Below are 17,472 nucleotides of genomic sequence, written 5' to 3'. Positions count from 1 at the left end.
CTCTCTCTCTCTCTCTGTGTGTGTGTGTGTGTGTGTGTGTGTGTGTGTGTGTGTGTGTGTGTGTGTGTTTGAGTGTACATGTGCCACAGTACCCATGTGGACGTTGGAGGTCAACGTTCAGAAGTCTATTCTTTTCTTTCACTGCGGGTCTGGGGATTGAACTCAGGCTGTAGCCAGCACTTTCTCCTGTTGAACCATCTCAAAGGCTTTCTGCTTCCTGTCTTTGATTTTTACTTATTCATCTCATAAAAACAGTCCTGAGATGAGCTTCTTATCTTAATTCCTGAATACAAGCAAAAAGACTTGGTTAAATAAAAGTAAATGAAATTGTTTCAGGAACAGCAGGAAAATAAAACTCCCAACCAAGTTAAACACATGCATGTACGCACGAGCACACACACACACACACACACACACACACACACACACACACACACACACAAACCACATAAATGCCCCTTCATGGACAATCTCAGGGAACAAAAGAAGTTGCACGACTGTGTCTGGCCCAGGAACAGAGCAAACACGGTGGTGCTGTATGGTGTTGGGAAGGCTCAGAGCCCTTCAGTCTGCCTGAGAGCTGCAGTAGGGAAAGGCTCACTAACCCAAAATGATGCTTGCCTGTCATGGCTAATGTCTGATGGGATAGTAGGACAAGTGGACATTACTAGTTACATGGAACTGTCAAAAATACTTACAAGTGGGCTAAGGATATAGCTCGGTGGTAGAGCCTAGTATATTCAAGGCTCATGGTTCACTTCCCTAACACTTTAAATAAACAACCTCCCAATCCCTTTACTTTAGGACAAGAGAGACCTTGAGCAAATTCATTCTTGTCTAGACTGGCCCAAGAGTTAACTGAAGTGGGCCAGCATGACAGGTGATTTTTTTCTCACTGATAGGAACCATTTTAAATCAGGACGAAAAAACATAGGTGGTACAAGGATAAATATTCTAAAATCAATATTTTATACACTGTAGGTTGTGACCAGTCAATGGGACATAAAATCAATACAAGGATCCTAACCAGTTATCTTTAAAAGATAGGACAGAGGATTATTTTGGAGAAAGAAAATTGTCAGAATGCCCATGATTGTGGATCTGTGTATGGAAGTGTTAAGTCACAATATAATGATTTCTTCACTCTTGTTTGTAATTTAAAGTGCCTGAATGTGGGGCTAGAGGTGGCTCAGTGGTTGAATATGTACGGCTCTTGGAGAGGACCAGAATTCAGTTTCTAGCAACCACTGAGTGGCTCACAATCACCTGTAACTCTCCAAGAGATCTGACACCATTCTAGGCTCTGTAGGCACCTGCATTCCAGTGCTCATGTGAATATATAACAAAGCTTCATAAACAAGCCTTGAAAACAAAGTTTGAAAGACCCTGCTCTATACTGCTGTTCTCTAACAGTGCTTCTGACATCAAACATCACGCTTCAGATAAGAGTGGCCTCCTGGCCCCATCACTGGGGATTTTGAATAGGTACGAGATTAGACATCACCCCCCCCATACCAAAATCACCGTTTTAGATAAATTACAAATGAATCTATCACTGAAGTCTTGAGATGTATTAACCTAATATGCTGTTATTTGGCCTTGGATTATAGTAAAGTACCAGAGGCAATTAATAAAGATCAAATGTTTCGTTTTGTCTCACAATATGAGAGATTTTAGTCTGAGATCCAGTGGTCCCACATCCTTTCAGTTTGGCAAGGGCAGTCCATCATGGCAGAAATTCAAATGAGAGCAAAACTGCTTGTCCCATGACCAAAGAAGCCAAGAGAAAGGAGACTGGGGCCCAGTAATTACTCCCTTCAAGAGCATTAGTCCAATGCTCCCACCAGGATCCACCTCGTAAAGACCTCCCCCCTCCTATCAGTGCCATCATGGTGACAAGCCTCAAACACAAGGATCTCCGAGGCTGTAACAGATGTTACCACTTCTAGTGTGGTGCTGAGTAAAGGACAGCTTGGTGTTTCCCTTTCTAGCAGGACAGAAGTCTTTCTCATAATCAGCATCGCAGGGAAGACCTTGTGTGTGCATGCATGCGTGTGTGTGTGTGTGTGTGTGTGTGTGTGTGTGTGTGTGTGTGTCTGTCTGTCTGTCTGTGTGTGTAGGTGGGTTTGCCCATGTGTGTAGAGCCCAGAGTTCAACCTTGGGTGTTGTTCCTCAGGCATACTCCCTTATCTTGTTTTCTTTGGGAACAAAGCCTCTCACTTGGCTTGAATTCACTACTAGGATAGTCTAGCTACCGATCACCAGCCCATCTCCACCTCTCCTGTGCTGGAATTACAGGCGTGCACCACCATGCCCCGTGTTTTTATGTGGATACTTAGAGCCAAACTTGGATCCCCACGCTTGCACAGCAATCACCTTACTAACTAAACAATCTCTCCAGCCTGAGACTGTCATTCTTGATAAGAAGCAGGGTGACACAGTGGTTAAAAGGGTTTCTGTGACATGAAACAAACTTGAATTCTAATCAGTGTGCAACTTGCCAGGTATGAGAGCTCTAAGACCTCATTTCATTTGTTTATAATAAGGAGTTAAGAGATATCCCTACTACATAAGTTTAAAAGAATTAAATGTGACACAGCGACTTGTGCAGAATAATCTAGAAATATTAGCCACTCCCCTCTATGGAGCTCCATCTTGAGAAAAAACATTATTTGATTTATTGTGGTAGACATTAGTTGAGCATGGAAAGATCTACTCTGAGTGTTTCTGAAAACACAATGATGGAAAGCAGCCCTTACTTTCATGGAACCCTCAGTCTGATGTGGTTGTAAACATACAGAAAATAAACTTATAGGTTATTAGGTTGGCCCATTCCCCCACTTAACATGTGAGGAAAGTAAGACATGCACATCTAAGCAGGCTATCCAGAGGATGTGTAAGTAGAGAAGAATCAGAAACAGAATACAGGCCCTACACCATGCCAATCCTTCTTCCTAGAGTAGAATCCACATAGAGAGCTGAGTCTTGACAGCTGCTCTCTACATGGGGATTTATATGAATACTTATTTGTATGTATGTTTACTCTCTACTGATATAAAGGATATATAGCACAGATTTTACAGGTGATGAAGCTGTTCAAGATTGTTATTTTAGAATCCAGACGGTCAACTAATTCTCACAGAACACTTAAGTTGATTTTAACGAGTATAGCCATAGCCAACACGTGGTTGCAATTCGGCTATAATGTGACAAATCAGATCTGGGTCTCAATCCACTGACTGCTTCTGATTGCAGGACAATACATACAACATAGTATGCAGCACCTTGATAAACTCAAGCATCTAATTTAGTTGGGTAAATGCATTCTCACTGTTATGTAACCAATGCCCAGAAGTTTTTCATTTCATAAAATGAAAACTGTCTACTCATGAAACAATAATTCGTTATTTCCTCCCCATCTCAGCCCCTGGGAACCACTGTTCTGGTTCTATTTCTATGAGTTTGATCCCTCTGGATACCTCATCTGAGTGAAATCACAAGTATTTGTCTTTTGGTTGCTGGCTTATTTTACTTTGTGTAACATACTTAAGACTCATTCCTGTGGTAGCATGCCTTAAGGTTTCTTACCTTTTGTATACATGGACCATCATATATACCACATCCATTGCATATATACCACATCCATTGCATATATACCACATCCATTGCATATATACCATCCATTGCATATATACCACACTCTTTTATATATACCACAACCACTGCACATATACCAGATATGTGGACCCATCCATATATTGATAGAGACAGGCTGTGTCTGTCCCTTGGCTATGTGAATAAAGCTACTATGAAGACAATTCTCCAAGAACCTCAAGACTTGACTTTCAATTCTCTTGAATAGTCACCAAGGAACGGGCCTGCTAGATGATAATAGTTTTGCTAATTTAATCCAAAATAATACTTTTATTTTATTTTTAATACTATTTTCCATGGTTTGGGCACCATTTTTGTGTGCCCACCATCAATACACAGGTATTCAATTTCTCCACATTCTCACATCTTCGACAGCACTGATTTTCCACATTCTAATAATAAACCTTCTAATGAAGTAAAGTTATCTATTGATACTTTATCAAAATGAAGAAATTGTCATGGAGTCTGACATGTATGTATTAAGCCATTTTTTCCTAATAAAAATTATGTTCATTAAACTAAAACCTGTTTGGCTTAGCACACTTAATGTTAAAACATCATTCATTCATCAATATGAGTGACTATTGAGTCAGATAGAGTCCAATAATCCCTCAGGTTTCCACACTATTCACACTGTGGCAGCTACTAACACCACATGTATTTAAACTCTATTTGTATCCTTTCCTCATTACATTTTTAAGTATGGATAAAGAGCATAAATGAATCAAACAGTAAATATTTTAGATTTTGTGGGTCATAAGTCTCTGTCACAATCATCTAGCTCTTCTAATGTACCATGAAGCTACTCAAGACAATGCACAAATGCATGGTCATGGATGTGTGCCAATAAAACTTTATTCATAATAACAGATGGCAGGCCCTAGAGAACTCAAGCCGTGTTGCTTGACATTTTCTCTTGTGTGAATTCTCTAACCACTGTTGTAGGACATACTGAACATGGAATTAGGAAGAAATGCAATGCTTCTTACCATGTTTATATCAATTGATTCAAGTAGACATAATCACAATGATACAAATAACAAAAAGTAGGTGAATAGTCAGGATATGATGCATTCTTAGTATTTAGTACTTTTGTATTTTAAGTTAACATAATTCAATTTTTATTAATGGTTAAAGTTAAAATATGGATTACAGTATTCCTGAGAACTTACAAACTGGTTCTCACAGTCTGTGTAGGTTGGTCCAGCTCTCCAGTATCTCCAGGCCCCAGATCCGGTCCTGCCCAGTGAAATTCTTGCTTCTTGCAGCCTATCAACTTTTAAGAAGGCTTAGAAGAATGTAAGAGATGGGTAGCAGGAGACAGAGGTGTGGCAGGCTGTCTTCCAGGCATAACAGGGCTATTCCACTCTTAATGTACAGAGTTATGATTTCCTGCATAAGTTCTCTACAAAGTTGGACCTGTCATGGAGGGGTAAGGGGCTCATGAGTCCCCACCTCTTCATGAAAATGTATGCCTGTTAATGACTGATGGGTGAAGGAGAGGCATTTTCTTCCCATGGTGTTGCCACTGCTAAAGGGCCCACACTCCTGTAAATAATCCAAAGGAAATTCACTGTGTCATCAAAGAAAAATATGGTACAATTGGAGGACAAGTTAGGAAGAGGATTAATGCAACTGGGAGAGGAACAGGAGAGGATATTGGATTTTTACATAAATTTGATCAAAACAGATTATGCACAAGTGTGAAAATATAATGAAACTCATTATTGTATATGACTAATTGTGTATAACTAATAACTAAAACTTTTCTAAAAGAATATACTCTCAATCTGCATATGGTGGCTCATGTCTGTAATCAGAGAACTCACAAGGCCATGACAGAACTTCAAGTTTTGAACCAGCCTGGTTTCTTGGTAATTGTTTTTACTTCATTACAACTTACTTCTACAACTTCATTACAACTTACTTCTACAAAAGCAACACCACCCGTATCATTTGACCAGTCTGACCCTAAGGCAGTTGGGTTTCTGACAAGACCTGCACCAGCTCCTGAACTCAGTAAAAAGGCTAAAACTCGTGTGGTCATACAGTGAGTCCTCTTTAGCTAGCCTAAGTGAATTTGTGCACACCTTAGAAGTTTCTAAGATTATCCCACATTTTTCCAATGTGGGACCCAAGAACTTGGGTAAGGTATGATGCATGGAAGACAGTACCTGTGAGCAGAGCGAGGGGGCTGCATTTTTACTTGGACCAGTGCAACTGATTTCACTTTGTCGTTTAAAGTCTCAATGTTCTCCCCTCTGCAAGCGAAGGGTAACAGTGACAGGACAGCACTCCATACCTGTGAAGGTAGATATTACCATAGTTACTTGAAAATTCTGACTAATCTGGTTTTACAGATGCAGATCATCATTTGTCATCTGAACTCGAACATGAGGCATTAAAGACTACCATTCCGTGAACCCGACAAAACACTTGAAGCTCTGCATAACATCCTGAGGTTGTTAAGGCAAATTCAAACTGCCAAGTGATGTTAACTTTGCGAATTTTTACCTGCATTTCCCTTAGCCATGATCTCTCTTCCTCTCCATGTCTTCAATAACTTAGAAGAGACATCTACTCAGACCTGTTTTTCCTTAGGTCTGGCCTCGGTGCCACCATTTCTGAGTTTTCCTTTCTAGATCCCTTCTTTCTACTCTAGGTTTACCATTCTCTTTTCCTCACGAATATGTCTCTCTGGCTTGCCATAGCAGATGTTTACTGAATACAGCACACTGTGGCCCTTGAATCGATTTGAGGCATGGAGTTACATTAAAATGCATGTGGCTTTTCTTCGAATCGGAAGCAACTTCAGTTCTATGATCCTTGCATCCATATTTATCAGTCCATTATATTCCATCACCCCTTTGCTGTTGTCAAGTTCTACCTCTGGCCTTCCTGTAGGTGCATACTACCAAACAGCACAGCATCATAGCTCTTTGATCATTAAACATGAGGCATGAATAAAACAGGTCTCCGTGTGGCAGATCTCCTCCTGTGTATTCTGTGAGGCTGCATTGCCTAATGCTTTCGTCTCATGAGCATGGAAGCTCAGCCAATGGGCCTTTGAGAACGTGACCAATAGCTCTGGTGTGAAAACCCAAATGAAATCTGCATGAACAGCACAGGAGACCTAATTATTCATTTCAAACAGGTGGAAAAGTAAATATAGAAATCTGTACTGAGTAGAGAAATACATTTTGCATTATTAGTAGAATACCATGCATTTACTAGAAAGCCTTTGTTGATGCAACTGTTAAGAGTAGTTGCCAAGGGTTATCTAAGCCAAGGCATTATTTGCCCTTTATATTCCTATTTATTAGAAAGAGAAAAGCCTTGCTTTTATATCTAAGTTTTTCACTTGTAATTGCCATTTGCTTTGCTGAAATGCCTAAGGATGCAAACAAAAAGCACACAGCATGGAGCTCTGGATTCCAGAGTTGACTCACTACATCTAGCAATCCATCCTGGACATCTTAGCAGGCCTATTTTGGTGCTGTTCTCCACACGCAGCAAGGCTGCAGAATCCCAGGTGTTGTGTTCCCACTGAACACAGAGCCAGGGTGCAAGAGTTGACCCAGGAAGCAAGAGCACACACTCATTAAAGCAGGGAGACAAGCTGGCTGGCAGTTTTGTGCATCTCCTAGTGCTGACCCCTTTGCTTGTTACAGAGTGGGGCCTGATGTCCCGGTGTATCTAGATTTAACAAGCTGTAGTTCACTGGGGACCCAGAGAGGGCAAAGAAGTGCTTGGTTGGTGAAAGAGAAGAATACATTGCTTATTTCGTGGCTAGAACACCATTTAAATAATGCAAACTTTTTTTTTTCTTGCATGAGACTGTATGTCTTGGACATCTGAACAGACATTAAGCAGTATGAGTAATACAGGGCTCTGGCCAACTGAACTAATCATGTTGGGTGGATTAATGATAGGTTCATGATAAGATTTCTGAAGTCTTAAGAATGATTTAAAAAGAGCAGCAGGCACCCCTCCATCTGAAGTGAACATGGAACACAATTCGAGGAGTTTTCTCATTCTGCAGCTGTCAGGTGGTTAATCAGGTAGAAAGACCTTCAACTGGACTGGGGAATTAGGTCATCATATTGACTTTTTTAATCTATCGGGTACAGATTAACACTGAGAACACTCTGTGGTGCCGGTCAATAACATATTTTGGGGAAAACAAAAGTGAGCAGTCATATATAACAAAAATCATAGTAGAGATACAAACCACAAAGTAGAAATACAAATACAGCCAGTGAATAGGATTTTCCACAATAAATAAAGATGTGTGTACACACGAGGAAATTTGTGGCTACTAGTGCAGTGCCAGAGTTCTCATGAAATGCCAAGCACAGATCTGAAACTAAGCATTAGATGGGGTACTAGGGAAATATTTTATTTCTTCCCTTTGGCATGATATTTTGAAAATGTTTTTATCACTTCAAAATAGCTTTTTTTTTTCTGTCCAGAACAAGCAAGACAGTCAAAGTGCATTAGAAAGTTGAGGGGGTTTGTTGTTGTTTTGAGGGACTTGTTTTTGTTTGTTTTTACCATTACAGGAATAAACACCAACTGTGAAGGAAAGCTAAGCTCCCCTGGTTGAGGTTTTAGACATCATCTTATAAAATCAATCCCATCAGTTGCTTCATGATACAACTATTTTTTTCTGCTAAAAGGAAAAAATTATGAGTCCTTGGAACTTCCGTTTCCGGGCTGATATTTGCTCTGATGTTACATATGGTGTAACGTTCATCCAGACCATTACATTTCCTTCGGCTGGATTTCCCAGCCGGAAAGTGAAAATCCTGCTGAAGTTTGGCCTCATCCTCAGACACTGTCTAGTTGCCTTAAACTGTGACTAAGTAAACTCCTTTTTGTCTGATGTGAAAGTCATTGTCTGAAGTAGAGGTCTAGTTATGACAATGAAAAGTAGCATATTTTATGAATAAATGAAAAATAAGTATGTAACCTAAATAATAGGTAAGCTTATCAGATGGACAGGGGAAGAATCAGATACAACAAGAGATATATATATATATATATATTGGACATTTTCTATTTGCCAAGCACTCTGCGCGTGCTGCTGAATTGGCATGCACTTTGTAGTAAATACTGTGGGGTACATATTATAAATGGGAAAGTTGCAACTCATAAAAGCTATGCACACGGGAAGTGGGAGAGGCCAAGACATTTACACAGCACAGTTGATTCCATAGTCGTACCAATTCTGTAAGTCCCTTGCCGAATCCCAGCATCCTCGTTCACACAACCAAGACTGTGAAACACTACATAAAGTCCTATGTCCTCACAATATAAATGGGCTGGCTGGCAGTTAAAACCAACACCAGTTTCTAAGCTTCTATTCCATTTATTTGTTCTTACTGAAATACATGCCCTTCTGTCAACCAAATGAAAATAAATGGACAGAAATCCTTTCATGTGAGCTAATAGGAAATAAGAAAGCTATGTTTCCTGCTTTTTGAACTGTGTGAGTGTGATAAGAAAATGCATTTTCTTTGGAGAGGAGCAAGTGTTTCAAACAAATGTCCAAAATATGCTTATGTAAATATTTATATTTTCCATCTACAGAATTATAGTAGACATATTCCTATTTTCTGGGAGGAAATAATGGCCCAGGAAAATTACCTACTAGATGCACAAAAATTAGAAATAATCTATGTGGGGAAAATAGCACAAAGAAGCTGTTCATTGGTCTCCCTGCTACTTTTTAAATCATGTTTTCATAGATTTTTTAAAAAATGTTATGTGTATGAATGTTTCATCTGCATGCATGCATGTGTATGCACCATACACATGCCTGGTTCTCTTGAAGGTCAGAAGAGAATGTCTGTCGGGTCCCCTGGAACTGCAGTTATGGATGGTTGAGCCACCATGTAAATGCTGGGAACCAAGTACCTGTGCAAGAGCAGAAAGTGCTTGTAACCACTGAGCCATATCTCCAGTCCCAATATTTAATTTCTTAAGACTGCATACTGTGGTTATTCAACATGTTAAGAAAAATCAGAATTTTAAAATTCTGTAATAATGTAAGTTACTATGATTTTCAGCTAAAAAAGAAAATTATTTTTCAAAAATAAACAGTATAGTTTGCTTTTCCGAAAGTGCATATTTTCTCAATGACGTATGTTGTAAGCAACAAATGTCCAAGTGAGTTCAACTCACTTTTGAAGCTGTTACAAGAGTGCACAGTGAAGAAGAAGTGAGCAATTTAAACTTGAGGGGAGGCACCAAATTAATCAGAAGCAGCCAGGTTCTGTGAGTTGTCTAAAAGGATTTTTTTTTTACTTAATGTAAATGAACTTTTACTGAAAAGCACTTATCGCTTATGTTGAGAGTGCTGTGTCCCCAGGAGGGCACAGCTTCCCCAGCACCATGCAGAAACCCTGAAAAGCACAAATGTTCTTTCTAGGGGGAGAAAAAAAATGCTGTGTTTCATTTTTATTTGTTCTATCATTTTACAAAAACCTTGATACATTAAGAAAAAGGCTCCGTACCAAGCTGGTTCTGTAAACTAGGCTTCAGAAAGAACTATTTCTCAGCCTGCCAACTCATTCCTCCTTAATTTTAAGTGGGCAGTCACGATGCATTAAGGTTGTTGCGTAAGTCAGATTAACCGAGTCTTCTTGCCTTATTTATATGAATGCTGCCCCTTCACAAAAATTAATATGTTGACATTTGCTCTTGGCGTTTTCTAACTAAAAAGACCCTTTAAGTGGCGCAGAAATTGTTTCTCTAATAATCTAATTTCTCTTATTCCTTTGTTACTCTTTTCTGTAACTGATAGCCAGAAAAAGAAAATTTTAAAAATCACTTAAGTGACCCTGTTAATGTTAAAGTTATGCTGTGATCTACCAGTTCTTTCTAAGTAATGCCTGAAAGAATTGATCAAGATCCAGAGCAATACTGATAGCCTGCTGGATTGGAGGGGGGTGGGAGGAGAGGGCGAGCCAGCCCAGATTTCTCACCATTTCAGGGCTGCTTGCAGCTTAGGAAAAGGAGATTTAGAGGAGAGAACAGGCAGAATCAAGCTTGCGCGCGCGCGCGCACGCGCACACACACACACACACACACACACACACACACACACACACATTCATGTGCAAGGATGCACTTTCACGCATGAACACACATGCACAGAATTCATGATGAAGTCGATGGTCCTGGTGTTATATCCTGGTCTGACTGTGCAGACCTCAAGTGTAGGTTTGAAGCCAGGTGCAGCCCTGTGGTGTGATCCATGGCTGGCTACATTGAGGCTCTGTTGCCAAGTCCTACCACCTCGGAATGTTCCTAAACCTTTGGAATCTATGATTTACTTCCTCCTTCTCAAAATAAGGCTCATAATTAATGAGGAGTCATGCGTGCTCGAGTGTGTGTGTGTGTGTGTGTGTGTGTGTGTGTGTGTGTGTGTGTGTGTGTATGTATCATGCATGTACATGAGTGTGCGTATTGGGGAAGTCGGAGGAGGATATCAACTGTCTTTCTCTACTGCCCTCTTCCTTACTCATTTAAGACAGGGTCTCCCACTGAACCAGAAACACTGTTTCTGCCAGGCTGGCTGAGCAAGCTTCCAGAATATCTTTTCACTTCCCAGTGCAGGGTTCAGGCACACGCAGCCATGCCCAGCTTTTTACAGAAGTACTGGGCATTGAACTCGGGTCCTCAAGCTTTCACAGCAAGTGCTCTTACCCCCTGAACCATCTTCCCAGTTGCTAATTATGTTTTAAGTTCTGTCCTTTTATCTGGAGGCAATTTCATAAACAGTTTATAACAAGTGAAAAATGTTACTGTAGCAGTTGCCTCTTGAGCTTAGCTGGCTGCACAGGCGTCATTGGGTACTTGGCATGGGTCCACTGGCCCTGGGCATTCTGAGGCTATTTATTATGAAGCAGAGTCAGGACAAACATCTTAAAAGATGACGATGACTGAAGTCCTCTGGTTGGGGAGCATCCCTTTATACCCAGGAAGTGCAGTCACTGAAGCTTTAGACTTCCCATGGCATAAAGCCACGGCATAGAGAAGGCAGAGGACGAGGGGAGCTCTACTAAAACAGGCTGGAACAAAAGATTTGGGGAAGGCCTGATGAACAGCAGAAGAGAGAGATGAAAAAGGGTTGCTGAGTACTCAGTCATTCATGCTGCTTAGTTATTACAGAATGAACAGTCAACTGCGAATCTGATTCAAAACTGAAATGCAGCCTCTACGTAGAAGGACCGTAGCACACTGCGTGAGTGTACTTCATTCTGTTTTCAAAGATGATCTTTTAATTGCTTTTGCTTTATAGTTAGGGATTTCTTTTTCCTAGCATAGAAACTGAGGGTCTGAGTCAAGAAATAAATCTTTTCAGGTCAGTAGTTGAGTGGCAAGGACTTGGCATCTTTGTAGGTTACAATAAAGAAATCTTTGCCAGTTCAAACTTATCACCTCACTCCTGGTCTTTGAAGAATTTAGACAAAGGGAAGTTGACAGAAGTACCTGTAGTAGCTGCTTTACCGGCATCCTCAGTGTGGAGAGAAGGGAACAGTTCTCAAGAAGACGATTGTGAACCTGTCTCTCCCCTCTGGAACTGCCTGTTGGAGTGGGTTCTTGCTGATACCTTGAGGCCTATGGAGAACATCCCGTGGGGTCAAGGACGGCAGGAGCAAGGAGGCCTCACCTCCTGTGGGTGAAGGGGTTGTGTGCATACTGTGGGGTGAGGCCTGTGGCCAGGCCTGCATGCATGCCTACAGACAGGGTCAGGCATCTAGCTGGAGCCACACAATGAGCGGTGGAGTCTGCTGCTACCTTGTTAAAATGCACTGTTTGTAACCACTGGGATAAATATTTACTTCCCTTAACCTTTACTTGTGTTAGATAATTTCACTCAAGGGGGAGGGGGAGGGAAATTCCACTTTGCAGAACTATGGTGAAGTTTTCTGTGAGCAGGCCCAATGTTCAACACTTTCCAAAGAAAAGCCAAGGAAAGAGGAGCAACAACAAGCCCCCATCCCCTCCTCTCCTGTGCTCTAAGCAATGGGGCCCTTCTCGAAACCTCCCCTGCTCTTCCTTCAAGGCTTCTGTGAAAGGCAGCAATCAAGGAGCCTGGAAGCTGCACAATGGTCTACAGCCCAAGCCCAGCATCTGAGAGACGGGAGTTCCTGAGAAACCCTGAAGCAGTATTAATTACTTGTTAAGAGCAATTAATGAAAATGACTACATTAAATATCTTCAAAGACTTGGAAACGATCCCCTCAAGTTCCCTTCCAAACACAAATATGAGCTTGTGTTTTCTACTTGATGTCTGAAGTCCAGACTCCAGTTTGAACTTGTGTCAGAAAAGACAAGTGCTAGGGGATTAAGCACACAAAGAAAAGTACTTTGGAAAATGTGAGTGAATGCTGCATGTATGTTGGCAGTTGCAAACAGTCAAGTATTTCCCCATCAATTCACATATGGTTTAAATTGATATAACTGACATTTGCAGGACAATTTTTAAAAACATATGTGTGTGTGTGTGTGTGTGTGTGTGTGTGTGTGTGTGTGTGTGCGAGTGGGTGTGGGTGTACACTCATGTGCAGGTGCACATGTATGTTCACCTGCATGTGGATGCCTGAAGTGGACACTGGTGTCTTCCTTGTTCACGCTCCACCTTATCTACTGAAGCAGGGTCTCTCACTGAACCTCGAACCTGCTGACTTAGAGCTAGCTAGCTGGCTTCAGGGATCCGAGGTCTCTGCCTCTTCAATGCTTGGATTACAGACAGGCCACATCCATCATGGTTAATTACATGAATCCTGGGGATCTGAATTCCAGTCCTCACATTCGCCTGGCAAGTGCTGTACCTTCCTGTTTGCTTGTTTGCTTGTTGACGGCAATTCATCTTGTTTTTGTTTTTCCTTCTTCTTTCCTCTAAAATTGTGTCACTGAAAGCATAGTCCCTCCCTGGGCCAAGGCTTTGGCACTGACTTATGAGAAACCTGCAGGATCTCAGGATCCAGCCCAGGCCTTTTCAATCAGAAATCCCATTTTTAACAAGGACTCTGGGGACTTCATGGGCAAACTACTCCCTTGGGAACACCACTCTAAAACATGGCTATGCACACTGCTTATAAGGAAAAGGCAATTATTAAAGATAAACCAAAAAAAAAATTTTAAGTCTAAAACTTGCAGCTAGCAAGACATCTTGGTTGATAATTGCTTGCCAACCAATTTAGGGACCTAATTCAAGCCCTAGTGCGCGCGCACGCGCGCACGCGCGCACACACACACACACACACACACACACACACACACACACACACACACACAAAGCCAGGCAGCATGGTGGTCTGAACCTATAATAACTCCTCTGAGGAGTTAGAGATAGGAGGGAGGATCCCTGCCGTCTAGCAGATCAGTGAGCTCCAGATGCAGGGAGAGACCCTGTCTCAAAAAAAAAAAATAAAGTGGAGAACTGGAGAGATACCAGAGCTCGGATGTTCAGAATCCAGGTAACCTAAGTTGTAAAAGGTGTAAAAATCAGGCAGGCATGGCAGTCATCCATAATCTCTTTACTAGGGAGCCAGAGACTGGTGTTCGGCTGGAAAAACTAATTAGTTAGACTCGGTGGACTCAGCAAGCTCCAGGGTCAACAAATAAAGGAGACAGTCATGGAGGAAGAAATCCAGCATCAACTTTGGATATCCACAGGTATGCACATGCGCGCACACACACACACACACACACACACACACACACACGAACAGTTATGTGAAGTCACAGGAAATGTCTAGGATCTTTTCATGGTTCAATCAATATATTAAATGTAACAAATTTTCAACATGACCAGAATTAAATATTTTCTAGAAATCCCAGCACACAGCTGGAAGTTCATTATAAAAGCCGCCACTAATAATCACAAGCTGCAAGTGAAAGAATTCTTGATGACAAATAGAAGAGCAGGCCCTGCTCTTGCCAATGAGATTTTTTTTTTTTTTAATGCATCAGGGCAGTTGTTGCATCCTCTTTCCTCAAACTGTTAGTAAGTCAAGTGCAGTCTTTTCTAGAATTTTCAATAAGAGGATTATGCTGTGAGTCCTCTGAAAAATGATTTTTAAATGCTGTGTTCAGAACAAGAGTAAACTCTGCTGGATTGTGGCTGTCTTTCTGAAAATCCGAAGCCCAAGTTCCCTCTGTTGTTACAGAGGAAGGGCACCCAGGACACTCCAGACACCTCTGCCTTCACTGTGGGAAACAAACTAGAACACCTAAGGGAGCACATGCCTGAATCCTGTAGAGCATACAGCCCAAGCGGTGAGCAGACCCGTGAGGCCATGGCTTCCTGCTCCATCCTGACAGCTGAGTTCCATGTGCTAATGACATTCTCTACTGAAACTCACATACTTAACGCATCCTCTTCAATTCTTTACTGCTAATTAGTTTCAGACGAGGGGGGTGGGGTGGGGGTGGAGAACAACTTTGGGACAATAGTGGTCTGAGAGTGAGGGAACTTAGTTGATTTAATTCTTGTTCTTAAGGTGTTGAATTTCCCAAATGTTTCACAATTTATTACCTTGCAGTAAAAACTTTTTAAGAACAAAATAATTTTATCACTGTTGGTCAAAATACAAAACAACTGCATATTAAAGCAGCAGGAGCTCTGATGTTTGGCTTTTTTTTGTGTGTGTGTCTACATACTGCCATACAATCAAATCATTTGATTCTAGAGATGCTCAACTGGGGACGAGGGTTAATCAGAGGAAAACCACCTCAAGCAATCAAAACTATTCTGCAGCTACCTAATGCTTAACTAGTGGTGGTTAAAACAGAATATTCCGTCCCTCTTTATGACTGCCAATTACATGTTCTTGTTAACTGAGTGGAGAAAATTCAAAGGAGCTAAGTATATCCATGAAAAGAAAAGTGAAGTGAAGTGCTCTTCAAAAAAGGACACTTGCTGTTCTTGCAGAGGACTGGGGTCCAGGTCCCAGCACCCACACTGGGTGGCTCACAACTGCCTGTAACTCTAGTTTCAGGAGACCTGATGCCCTCTTCTGGAATCAGAGGGCACCTGCACTCATGTACACACCCACACAACCCTACCCGCCCCCCCACACACACACACACCACAAGGAAAAGAAAAAGAAAACTGGTTTACTGGTAGAGAATTTACCTAGCACAAGAAAGATCCTAAGTTCAATCCCCACTATTCCAAAAAGAAAATACAGTTTTGATTATATTTTTCTCTACTGAAGAAGCCTTCAGCCTATTGCTTCCCACTGAATAAACTGCTGCTTTCCTAGTGAATAAATTCTAAACCCTAAAACACGGCAGAAAGCCTCCCATGCTCTTCTCTCTAACAGGCTCCGCTTGCCACCGACCCTTTCTGGGATCCAAGCCAATGAAGCGGTGCACCACGCAACACCGTTCCACACCGTGCTGCCCGCTGTCCACAGTGTTTCCCTTTCCTCAGCACTGCTCGGCACTGCCTCGCTCCCCACATCACCGCCAACTGCCCAGAAAAGGGGGAAAAATCCTACTCTTGCAAGTATGCTCGTCAGTTTTAACTATCAACTTGACACAACCCAGCATCTCCAGGGAAGAGAGATTAGTGAGAAATTCCCTAGGTCAGGTTGCCTGTGGGCATGTTTGTGGAAGATTATCTTGATGGTTAACTGATGTTGGAGGAACTGGCCCATTGTAGGAGGCATCAATCCCTAGGCCCCTGGTTCCTGAACATTAAAAGGCAAGAGAAAGCCACCAAGCGATGAGTTAAGGACGCCTATATTCTCTATTTGTTCTTGTCGTGGATGTCATTTGACCGGCTGCCTAACTTCCTGCCTTGACTTCCCTGACATAATAGACTTTAACTTGGAATTAGAACCTTTCCTCCCTGTGTTCCTTTTTGCCAGAGTATTTATCACTGCAATATAAATTAAACCAGGATGGCGGTAAGTTGGAGAGCTGACAGCCTTCTGTAACAGTATGCTCTGAGAAAAACATTTATTACATTATTTGACATGACGTTCTGGGATGGATGGAACTACATGCTTTCATCTTTCTGGTTTGCTATCTTCATCCTATGGGCCACGGTTTTCAGGCTTGGTTCATTTGCAGTCACAAAACTGATGCCGCTGCACTAACGTCACATCCTGACAAATCTATACCCAAAAGGAAAGGGACACGGGTATCTCTCACATGCCTTTTCTATAGGGGAAGGAAATCTTACCCAGCATGCCATTGGTAGATCCCTGCTAAACTGCCAATTGGAAGGAATGACCCACATCCATCTCTAGTTTCAGAGAAGACATAAAATATAAGCATTCAGAATTTCTGGCCTTCAAGATAGCTAGCTAGCTTCTGTATTAGCCAGAAAGAGGCTTGGGGTAGGGTGGTGTGACTGTTCTGAAGGCAACCAGCAGCTGCTTTTAGTACTTCAGTCCATTGATGCTCAAATCTAATGACTGAATCCACATCTCTGATTCACCCAGGTAAAGTAACCTCTCCCTTGAGTTTATACAGTGCTGGGTGCCTTTTCTATCCCTGCTATAGCTCCCACTTCCTACTGCAGGTTCGTGTTTACCTAATTTCCTCTGTGGAAACATTCCCTTTCTCTCTCCTTCATCTTTTACTCTTCCTATGCCCCAGCTTGCTCACTGACCCTTGGAAAGTCTTGAATAAATGTTTCCTGAACTGGAAACATCACTAATTTGGATAACAGTTAGATGGTTCATTTTCTATGTGGAAGAAAAAGATGCCTTGCTCCAAAGTAAATTTAAATCGTGTACACACTGGCTATTAATTCACAGTCCATAGGTTCTTGGGAGGCTGAGGAAA

The 17,472-nt window shown here is 41.6% G+C and overlaps 1 long non-coding RNA gene across 7 annotated transcripts in view; it reads right to left on the bottom strand.

Annotated features, from left to right (window-relative positions):
- The window catches only part of LOC128096300 (uncharacterized), a 31,444-nt gene that overhangs the window by 4,603 nt on the left and 9,369 nt on the right, over positions 1 to 17,472 (bottom strand). For 2 of the 7 annotated variants that reach the window (XR_008213592.1, XR_008213598.1), the window contains exons 4-5: positions 4,827 to 5,956; positions 93 to 283 (exon numbers count right to left, since the gene is read on the bottom strand). This is a non-coding gene — a long non-coding RNA (uncharacterized LOC128096300). The remainder of the gene's footprint in view (positions 1 to 92; positions 284 to 4,826; positions 5,957 to 17,472) is intronic. The other 5 variants (XR_008213600.1, XR_008213601.1, XR_008213599.1 and 2 more) reach the window with 4 other exon arrangements.

This window comes from Peromyscus californicus, unplaced genomic scaffold (genome assembly GCF_007827085.1).
Source record: "Peromyscus californicus insignis strain IS unplaced genomic scaffold, ASM782708v3 Scaffold_11__1_contigs__length_118956290, whole genome shotgun sequence".
In the NCBI taxonomy this organism is placed as follows: Eukaryota; Metazoa; Chordata; class Mammalia; order Rodentia; family Cricetidae; genus Peromyscus; species Peromyscus californicus.
Note: the sequence above shows the minus strand (reverse complement) of the source record. Positions and strands in the feature narration are given on the sequence as shown.